The sequence below is a fragment of the Hypanus sabinus genome, unplaced genomic scaffold (assembly GCF_030144855.1).
Source record: "Hypanus sabinus isolate sHypSab1 unplaced genomic scaffold, sHypSab1.hap1 scaffold_756, whole genome shotgun sequence".
NCBI lineage: Eukaryota > Metazoa > Chordata > Chondrichthyes > Myliobatiformes > Dasyatidae > Hypanus > Hypanus sabinus.
Window position 1 is genome coordinate 172,659 of NW_026781607.1, and position 11,576 is coordinate 184,234.

The following is an 11,576-nucleotide window of genomic DNA, read 5'->3' on the forward strand; positions in this document are numbered from 1 at the left end:
CATCCATGACGGAATGATGAAACAGACACAGGAGATCAAACGGCCTTTCTGCACGATGTCTTATGTTCTTGCGAAACTTGTCACATCTTCGCTTTCTTCCACAAGCATCAGATTATTGGGACTTGTCGTCTACATACCAGATTCCATCTGTAAAGCAGCGCTGCTCGGTATCATTGAAGAACCTGTAATCAGTTTCTGTTGACATTGTTGCGATCAACTCCCACCCAGTTTGCAGATTCAGTCCTGATTATTAACGTTTGTTTCTCTGCTTCCCTAAATGTAAAATTATTGAGTCTTCCAAGCATTCTCATCCATCTCAGCAAACATCCTTCACAAATTCTTGCCGAGACGCGTCTCACGAGTCTTCGATTTGGAATTGTTTTACAGCTTCACTTTCCACAGAAGTTGCCTAAACTGAGAAAATTGTAACACTCTCGCTTTCATTTCCGATTGGCAGGACGATATGTGTGATTGTGTGTATATAACTTTGCTTACAAGCCAGGCATTCATTCCGTTCACAAACACACATCAAAAGTTGTCAGGTTGGCCGAGTGGTTTAATGCGCTAGACTCAAGGAATGAAAGTCTTTCAGACAAACGGGAGTGTTCTGGTCTCCATCTGGGGTCGTGGGTTCGAATCCCACTCCTGACATAATTTGTCTTTAAGCATTCAATCGAGGCGATGTTATTTCTGCAAACAAACCCTGGGTTGTTGAGGTGGATTAGAAAAACTGTTGGAAGATAAGATTATGTTCTTGACACTGTTCATCGTATTACAATAGATCACCGTACACCGAACTGTGGGTAAGTGATTTATTCAGAAACAATTTCACGGTGAAGGATCTCGTCCCGAAACGCCGACTGCTTACGTCTGTCCATAGATGCAGCCTGGTCTGCTGAGCTCCTCCTGGCATACTCAGCTGATCAATATAGTTTCTAAAGTGAAATGATTGGTCGTCGGAATATTCAATGGGTGGGCATGTAGTGTACACTATCACCTTTTGATCAAAAGTCCGGTGTCGGATGGGTAGTAACTGTTCTTGAACGTGGTGGTGCGAGTCCCGAGGCTCTTGTACCATCTACCCAATGGCAGCAGCGAAAAAAGAGCATGGCAGGATGGTGACGACCTCTGACGGTGGATGCTGTTTTTCTATGACAGCGTTTTATGTGGATGTGCCTAATGTTTGGCAGTGCTTTTCCCGTGATGGACTGGGCAGAATTCAATAAACTTTTTAAAGATTTTCCTTCAAAGGTACGGTATTTCCGTACCACGTCTCAATGCAGACAGACAATATACTCTCTACGAAACATCTATAGAAGCTCATCAAGGTTTTTGATCTCATGCTGAATCTCCGCAGTCTCCTAAGAAAGCAAAGGATAAAGTCATTCCAACAATGTAGAGTTCCAGACGCGCCCCGCCTCTGATCCTTCAAGGAGAACTGGCTCAAAAACCTCTGATTTTCCCTCTGCTGAAGACAACAATCAGTCCTTGGTTTTGCCGACATAAAGTTATGGGGTGTTGGCACATCGTGTTTGAAACGATCCCCTCTTAGTTGAAATGTATACCCTAAGAGAGGATCGTTTAAAGACTTGTAAACCCTGGAATGGAGATAACTTTTGCATGCACTACCAATATCTTTGCCTGAAAATCTAAGAAACGTCTGTCGGATTCCCCCTCACCTCCGATGGTCCAGAGAAAAAGAACAAGATTGACTAAACTCTCGTGATTGCACAAACCATCTATTTCAGGTAGCATCTTGGTGATGCTCTTCCGCACACTCTCCGAATCCTCGTCATCCTCTCTCTGGAGGATGGCCTGAACGGGGTGCAGCACAATCCCAGTGTTGTGATGCTGTACGCTCTGATTTTGCACATGCTCGCAACCTGAGAAAATGCATCACGTCCATATTCATTTAGAATCCCAGGATATGGAGTGTTTGTATGTATACCCTCTCATCAAAGCAGTCATTCAGACTATTCCGAAATTCAGCTGTTTATATGGCATGTGGAGAGAGTACTGCAGAGCGGTCAGGGTGGCCGAGTGGTCTAAGGCGCCAGACTTAAGGCGAGTAAGTCGCTTCCTATTAAACGCGAGTGTTCTGATCTCCAACTGGAGGCGTGGGTTCCAATCCCACTCACGACAAATACTCTGTTTTCCATGTGCTGTTTTTTATAATGTAATCACTGTAATTTTACTGCAGCGATCAAAGCGTGGTATGTTTGGGAGTATGAGAAAGACACAATTAACATAAAGATTTTGTTTTAGTCACAACAGAGAGCAGAACAACAGGTTACATGGGATTCGGGCTGCGGTGTTTGATGAGAAAGAGGCCTGTTTGAGAGTGTCTGCATCACCTTCTCAACCGCGGCTGTTTATTGGACAGAGTGACATCGGGGCCATTCAGACACGTTGCTGGTCTCTATATTGAAAAGGCATTTTACATCGACGTTCTCAAACGTGCATCTGCCGCGGAGCTCCGTAGCGTGCGCTTAACACCTTTCTGGATTTGGGAATATCGGATTGATCATTCTGGACTGGATTATATTCACTTTCCATTGTTTAACAGGCCACTCTTCCCTGTTTTGCAATGCAGATATTTTAAGTCGTACAGCATGGAAAATAGCCTTCGGCCCAATTGGTTCAAAGTTCAAAGCCGAAAGTAAATTTTGCATCACAGCATACCTGTATGCATATATCACCATTTGCAGCAATGAGATTGACATTCCTGCGGGCATCCAAGAAACACAATAAAATCCATGAAGGACCGCACTAACAGGACGGTCAAAACACTCAATGAGTACAACACAGCAATTTGTGCAAAGTCAAGTGATAGAATAATGGTAATAGCAATATTAATTGTTATTTTACGTAATAATCCAGGGCGACTATGAAGCTCACTGGAGTTTGTTTAGATTTAACCTCTCTCAGAGACAACCAGATGAATTACACATTGACAGAGGATCGAATATGCACGATTTGAAATTATTCACGTAAAGCTGAAACACAATACATATAGTAAATATGATTTCAAAAGCTATAAAAACAAAATCTGGACAAAATAAGCGTATTAGATTAAACATAAAGAGAGTTGCATTTGAGGTTGCATAATATATAACGGAACTGCAGGATACAGTACAACCGATGGATGAATACTCTTATTTTATGTGTTAATGACTTGGATGCTGGAATTGATGATCATACGGATAGGTTTGTGGTCTAGATGAAGATAGGTGGAGGTGTAGGAAATCTGGAGGAAGTAGAAAGTCTACAAAAGGACAGAGGAAGATGAGGAGAATGGGCAATGAAGTGGCAGACATAAAACACTGCCACAAAATGTATGGTGCTGCACTTGAGCAGAAGAAATAAAATGGAAGGCTATTTTCTCATCGCAGAGAAAATTGGAAAATCTGAGGTGCAAAAGGACTCAACGTTGTTCGTCCAGCATTCCCTGAAGGTGAACATGCAGGTTGCGAAAGTGGTGAGGAAGGCCAATGCGATGTTCGCGATCATTTCCAGAGGAATGGGGTATGGATGCAGCGATGGAATTTTCAGGTTTTAAAATGCACTGTTGAGGCCTTACCTCGAGTATTGTGAGCAGTCTGGAGCCCCTTGTCTGAGAGAGGTTGTGCTGACACTGGAGACGGTTCAGAGGTGGTTTAGAAAATTATTCCAGGGTTGAAAGCTTTGTCATGCATGTGCTGGTTCTGGGTCTCTACTCAGGGGAATTCAGGAGAGTGAGTGGTTCGCGCATCAAATCACCCCTTGGAGAGCCTCTATTACTCGTGTCACCCAGCTGACTACTGGACCGTCTCTCCCGGTGTCTGTCACTTGTGTCTCCCGGCGGCTTAGGCGCTCCTGCTCCATGACTAAACTTAGCTTCCCTCTGTTTCATCAGCTGCGGATGAATGTCAGGAACCCCCGCTGGAACCAATCAGCGAGACCTCTCTCGGAAATAGATGCCCTCGGTTCCTCTAATACTGTGGCAAGTACTCTTGGAGAAATCAAACTCAGAACTGCAAGTGGAAAAGGCGTCTTCACGTTCCAACACGTTATCAGTTAATCTCCATTTCCCTTCCTCGAACATTTCAGCAAATTTAGGTTTTCCGGTCGCTCTAGCTGCTCCCAGAATGTAACATGACAGGTTTCGACGGGATGCACCTCACAGTTTCTCCTTTCCGCTCATAATCCTACTTAGCAGGAACTTGAACCTCCTTAAAAGCAGCTCTGAACACATGGTGAATGGACAAAGTGCTCAAAAAGTTCTCTCTACTTCTCTCTTTGCTTGCTCCTTGGAACCTTCTCACAAGAATAAAAAAGTTCCATCCGTTTCCATAGTCTCAGTTACTCCAACATCTGCTTCCATAAATGCCAGCTTCAACGAAAAGTAGCCATTGTATGGGTATTTATCAGTACTAAGCCCCAGAATTCCACGGGCACTAACAGGCACCAGTGGACACGGTTTGAAAATGACACTAGAAGACACTAGACAACAGGATATGACAGCACAATACAGACCCTTCGGCGCTCGATTTTGAGCCAACCCATAAATGTATTTCATCCATTTGCCTGTGCAAGAGGCTCTTAAATACCCCTAATGTTTTAGACTCCACCACAATCCCTGGCAAGTCATTCCAGGCACTCACAACCGTCTGTGTAAAAAAATGTCTCCATAAACTTCTAGCCCTTAAATTAACTGTGTATACATGCCCTCTGGTGTTTGCTATTCGTGCCCTGGGAAACAGGTACTGGCTAGCACCTTATCTATGCCTCTCATAATCATGTAGACCTCTATAAAGACCCCTCTCATCCTTCTATGCTCCAAAGAAAAAAGTCCCAGCTCTGCTAATCATGCCTCATAACACTTGTTTTCCAATCCAGCCAATTTCTCTGTAAATCTCCTCTGCACCCTCTCCATAGCTTCCACATCCTTCCTATAATGAGGTGACCAGAATGGAATACAATACCCTAAGTGTAGTCTCACCAAAGTTTAGTAGAGTTGCAACATGACCTCTCTACTCTTGAACTTAATCCCCCTATTAAAGAAGCCTAGCATCCCACATGCCTTCTTAACTATTCTATTAATCTGTGCAGCGACCGTGAGGGATGAATAGATTTGAACCCCAATGATCCTCTGTTCATACACACTCTAAAGTAACCGACCATTAACCCTGTGCTCAGCCTTCTGGTTTGTCCTTCTAAAATGCATCATCGCACACTTAATCGGATTGAACTCCATCTGCCACTATTCTGGCCAACTCTGCTTCCTGTACATACCCTCTTGTAACCTTCGACAATCTACATCTCCATCCACAACTCCTCCAAACTTCGTGTCATCCGCAAACTTACACACCCATCCTCCTGCGTCTTCATCCAGGTCATTTAGAAACATCACAAAGAGCAGGGGTCCCAGGACTGATCCTTGCAGCACTCCACTAGTCACCGACCTCCAGGCGGAATACTTCCCTTCCACAACTCCAGTAACCATTTTTTAATCCAAACAGCAAGGATCCACTGATCCCATGCCTCATGAATTTCTGGATGAGTCTCTCGCGGAGTACCTTGTCAAATGCCTTGTTAAAATCGATGTCGACGACATCTACCGCCCTACCCTCATCAATTTATTTTGTTACCTCTTCAAAAAACTCAATTGGGCCCGTGAGGTACGATCTTCCCTTCATAAAGCCAGGTCGACTATACTTGAGGAGTCTGTACTTCTCCAAATGCTCGTAGATCCTATCCTTAAGAATCCTTACCAATGGTTTGCAGACCACCGACGTAAGACTCACTTGTCTATACCAGGTCTCACTAGGTTTCTCTGTTACCTTTTTTAACAAGGAAACTACATTAGCCGTTTTCCAATCCTCCGACACCTCCCCTGCAGCCAAAGAGGATTCAAAGATCCTACTGCTCCAGCGATCTCTTCTCTCAATGCCACAGCAACCTGGGGTATATCTCGTCCGGACCTGGGGATTTGTGGTTTTTAAAAAGATCCAACACTTCTTCTTCCTTAATCTCCACATTCTCCAGCATATAGGCCTGTTCTATTTCGACCTCACCCTGATCAAGATCCTTTTCACTTATGAATACTGAAGCAAAGTATCCATTTAGTAACTGTCCAACCGCCTGAGCCTCCAGGCACATGTTGACCTCTTTATCCTTTTGCGGGCCCATCTTCATTCTTGTCATCGTTGCTCTTCACATACACATAGAACACCTTGGGGTTTTCCTTAATCCTAGACGCCAAGGCCTTCGTATGCCCCCTTCAAGCTCTCCTAAATCCTTTCTTAAGCTCCTTCCTGGCTACCCAATATTTCTCATGAGCCTCTCCTGCTTCCTGCTTCTTATATCGAACATATGCTTTCTTCTTTCTCTTGACGAGTTGCCTCGTTTTGTCAGACATGGTTCCCTTTTTCTACCACTTTTTCCTTGCCTCAGTGGGACAAACCTATCCTGAACCCAGCCCAAGTGTTCCCTAAACTTCCTTCACATTACTTCTGTGCTTTCACCTTTGAACATCTGTTTCCAATTTACTCCCACTAGTTCCTGCCTCATCCCTTCAGTTAGCCATTCCACAGTTAAGCACTTTCCCATTACCTGTTTATCCTTTTCCATAGCAATTCTGAAGCTAAGGGAGTTGAGGTCACTCTCACCAAAATGCTCTGCCACCTGATCAGGTTCATTACCTGTAACTAGATCCAGTATGGTTTCTCCTCTCATCAGCCGGTCCACATACTGTATCAGGAATCCTTCTTGAACACACCTGACAAATTCAGCCCCATCTATCCCCCGTGCAGTCAGGTGGTGTCAGTCAATATGAGGGAAGTTGAAATCACCCATAAGTACAACCCTGTATTTCCTGCACCATTCTAAAATCTGCCTGCTTATCTGCTCCTCGGTGTCCGAAGTGCTAGTTGGGGGCAGATAGACTACTCCCAGCACACGTGATTGTCCCCTTCCTATTTCTGACTGCCACCCACACCGACTCAGTGGACACTCCCTCTGCAGCGTCCTCCCTTTTCTATAGATGTGCAACTATCCCTGACCAGTACTGCTACTCCCCCCCCCCGCCCTTTCTACCTCCCACCTTATTCCTTTTAAAACACCTCAACCTCGGTACCTCCATCAGCCAATGCTGTCCTTCCTTCATCCAGGTTTCAGTAACGGCCAGTGTCATAACTCCACATACTGATCCATGCTCTAAATTCATCCACTTTATTCCTAACACTCTAAGCATTGAAATAGACACATTTCAACCCCTCTGTGGCTACATTTATGTTTTATCGCCTGCCTGTCCTTCCTCACCAAATCAGAACACATAGTTTCATGCCCTTGTCCTTGTACCCTAATCTCTGCACTCACATTCTGATTCCCACCCCCTGCCAAACTAGGTTAAACCCTCTCCAACAGCTCTAACAAACCTGGCCGCCAGGATATTGGTCCCTTTCCTTTTCATGTGCAGCCGGTCCACTTTGTACAGGTCAGACCTTTCCCAGAAGAGATCCCAATGTTCCAGAAGTCTGAACCCCTGTCCCCTGTACCAACTCTTCAGCCACCCATTCAACTGCCATGACTTCCAGTTCCTACTCTCTCTGCCTGAGATTACCCCCCTTGCTTTTTACCTTTTATACTAACTCTCTATATTCCTTCTTCAGGACCTCATCCTTACTCCTATCTATGTCATTGGTCCCCACTCGGACCACAGCTGACTGCTCACCCTCTTTCCTGAGAATACCGAGAACTCGATCCAAGATATCACGACCCTGGCACCAGGGAGGCAACACACCATCCAGGATTCTCGATCTTTCCCACAGAACCTTCTATCAGTCCCCCTAACTATCGAATCCCCAATCACTACTGCTCTCCTCTTTTCCCTCCTTCCTTTCTCAGCAAAGGGGCCAGTCACTGTGCCGGAGACACGACCACTACAACTTGTCCCTGGTAGGTCATCCCCACCAACAATCTCCAAAACATAAAACTTAATGTTGATGGGAACGGCCACAGGGGTGCTCTGCTCTCTCTGTCTATTCCCCCTCCCTCTCCGGATAGTCACCCAGTTAGTTACCTGTCTCCTGACTTTTAGGGGAGACTGTCTCCCCGAAACTTCGATCTATTACTGCCTCTGCCTCCCGAATGATCCGAAGTTCATCCAGCTCCAGTTCCCTAACTCAGTTTGACAAGAGCTGAAGCTGGATGCTTCTGTTGCTGGTGTAGTCATCAGAGACAATTGTGCTGTCCCTGACTCCTGCATCCTACAATCGGAGCACTGGACTACCCTATCTTCTGCCTCCATCACCAACTCCTAAGTTAATTAAATTAACTTAATTAAATTAAATTAATAAACCCACTGGGAGCAAGTTCGTCCTCCGCCTCTGCTCGCCAAAACCTCTCGAGTCAAAGCCTCAAAGCTCCACTGCTGCTCAGGCCCCACTCATTCACTGGCCGCTCCAGTTGATCTACCCCGCTTTTTATTTGTTTGTTGAGCTATTCAATTTACGATTACCCAATCAGACTGCTTGGTCACATGACCTCGATTGCCCAATCAGCTGCTTTCTGCTGAGTCTGAACTACTCAAATCTTTTCATTATTATTGTCCAAAATAACAAGCGTACATCAAAGTAAATAACACTTACAATGCGTCAAGGAAAAAAAAAACATTGTTTTAAAGATTGAAAAATATGGTGACACAAAAAAAGGAAAGAAAAAAAAAACACTAAAGCAAAGAAAAGTGAGGAAAAAAATACTAAGAACTCAACCCCGGAGCCATGCGTTATAAAAAAAATGCTTCTAAAGATAACCAGCAAACCGCCAGCAAGAAAAAAAAATACAATTAGATCATGGAGAAAATTATCAATTAACTCAAATGGTAATAACGAGAAAATGAACACCTCCTTTTCTCAAATTCAAACACAGGTTCAAAGGTTCAACTTCTAATTTTCTCCAAACTAAGATATAGCATCACTTGGAAGAACCATTGTAACAGAGTGGGAGCCGACATATCTTTCCTCTTCAACAGAATGGCCCTCCTAGCTATCAGTGTAACAAGCACAATAACATGTTGGTCAGACAAAAAAAATAGCTTGGAGATTTTGAGGAATTATTCCAAAAAGTACAATTAATTTGTTAGGTTGTAAACTAATTTCAAGTGCTTTAGAAATTGTAGAAAAAAACTGACTTCCAGAACTGTTCCAGTGTAGAACAAGACCAAAACATGTGTGTCAGTGTAGCTGTCTCAGTTTTACATCTATCACAATAACTATCAACATCAGGAAACATTTCAGACAATCTCTCCTTCGTCAAATAGTAATGATGTACAACTTTAAATTGAATCAGTGCATTACTAGCACAAATCGAAAAAGAGTTAACCAACTTCAGAATCCGTGTCCAGTCCTCCGTCATAAAAGTCAAATTAAGTTCCAGTTTTGTTTAATCTTAAATAAAGGACACTTATCCCATTGTGATAGTAATTTATAAATTCTTCCAATGGAAACCTTCATCAAAGGCTTCATACTCGTAATAGTACCTAACAAGCCGGCATTCAATATGTAAGGAAAATTAGTTAAATGTTTTTGTAAGAAATGTCTAACTTGAAGTTATTGTAAAAAGTGTGAGTACGAAAGAGAACAGTTATCAACTAATTGTTCAAAAGGCATCAGTCTATCTTCTTTAAATAGATCCAAAAAAGAATTAATACCTTTATTTTCCAAAGTAAAAAAATTGGATCACTCAAAGAATGCTTTAAAAAATTATAATAAATTAAACTATAAAGTATATTTTTTTTTAGATTAAAAAATTACAGAACTGGAGACAAATTTGTAAAGAATACTTAATCAGAGGGTCTAAATTTAAATTAGCAACTTTAGCCAATTGTAAAGCAGCTCCCAATACCGAGGTTAAATAAAACAGTTTCACAGCTTTCAATTCCAGATCAACCCAAATTGGCCGTTCATTCTTATCAACCCAGTGTAACCAAAAGGACATACAATGCACATTAACAGCCCAGTAATACATTCTTAAATAAGGCCAAGTAAGACCTCCATCCTTTTTCAATTTTTGTAAGTAACATTTACTAATTCTTGTTCTGTTATCATTTCATATAAAAGATGAGATAATAGAATCAATCCGATCAAAAACACATCATCAAAAAAACAGGGATATTCAGAAAATATAAAAATTTTGGTAAAATCAGCATTTTGACTATAAGGATGTGACCAACAAGTGGAAATGTAAGTGGGTTCCATCCACTAAATAAATACTTCATAGAATCTACTCAGGGAACAAAATTAGCTTTGTAAAGATCCTTATTTTTTTTTAGAGATTATAACACATAAATATCTAAAAAAATCCATAATGTTGAAAGGAGTATTATCATATTCAGAAACAGATTCATTAAGGAAATAGTTCATTTTTATTAAAATTTATTTTATATCCTGAAAAATCTCCAAATTCATGAAATAAATTTAGCAAGGCAGGGAGATTCCTCTGGATTAGATACATAAACCAGAAAATCGTCAGCGTAAACAGAAATCTCCTTCACAAGAATCCCATGAATATCTTTAGCTTCACGAAGAGTGATACCAAGGGATTCTAATTTTAAATTAAATAACAAAGGACTTAATAGACAACCTTGTCTTGTCCTCCGTGAAAGTTGAAAAAAGAGATCTACAATTATTAGTAATAACAGAGGCAATAGGAGTTTTATATATCATTCTAATCCAATTATTTAAATTAACACCAAAACCAAATTTCTCGAAAACATTAAATAAATATTTCCATGCAACTCGATTGAATGCTTTTTCAGCATCGAAAGAGATGACACATTACTGAGTTTTAACAGAAGATGGGTATCTAATGTTAAATAATCTCCAAACATTGAAAAGATATAACGGCCGTTTATAAAGCCTGTTTGATCTTTAAAAATAACTTTACCCTAAAAGTTTCCAACCAATTGGCCATTATCTTTGACAGGATCTGAGCGTCAACATTCAATAATGAAATAGGTCTATATGAGGCACAATCAGAAGGACCTTTATCCTTTCTAAGAATTAAAGCAATAGAAGTGTCATAAAAAACAAAGTGTAAATCGCCTTTCACAAAAGAGTCCTTAAACATTTCCTACATATACGGAGAGAGCAATTTTCCAATTTTTTAATAAAGTTCTACAGGATACGAATCAAGTCCAGGGGCCTTACCAGATGGCATTGAAAAAATAGCTTTATGAATTTTGGCTTTGGTAATTTGGGCATCAAGAGGTTTTTGATACTTAACAGAAATTCGAGGAAAAACAATCTTTCGTAAAAAAAAATTCATTTTAGAAGAATCGACAGGAAATTTAGATTTATAAAGTTCAGTATAAAAATCTTATTAATGTCTTCATATTCCCAAGCAAGGGTACAAACTTCCTTACAGATTTTCAAAATTTGCCTTTTGGCTCTGGCCGTTTTTAATTGACACGCAGTTTATTATTTTTATCTCAAACATATAATATTGACTTTTTAGCTTAAGCAAATAGCCTTCAATAGGATGAGTTAATAATAAATTATATTGTGATTTAAGTTCCATCCTTTGTTTAAATAAGT

General features: G+C 41.4%; 1 non-coding gene across 1 annotated transcript; it reads left to right on the forward strand.

Annotated features, from left to right (window-relative positions):
* The first annotated feature begins 537 nt into the window (after window positions 1–537).
* trnal-caa (transfer RNA leucine (anticodon CAA)) lies at window positions 538–651 on the forward strand. Its single transcript has 2 exons — window positions 538–575; window positions 617–651. It is a non-coding gene; the product is annotated as a tRNA-Leu (tRNA).
* Window positions 652–11,576: the final 10,925 nt, after the last annotated feature.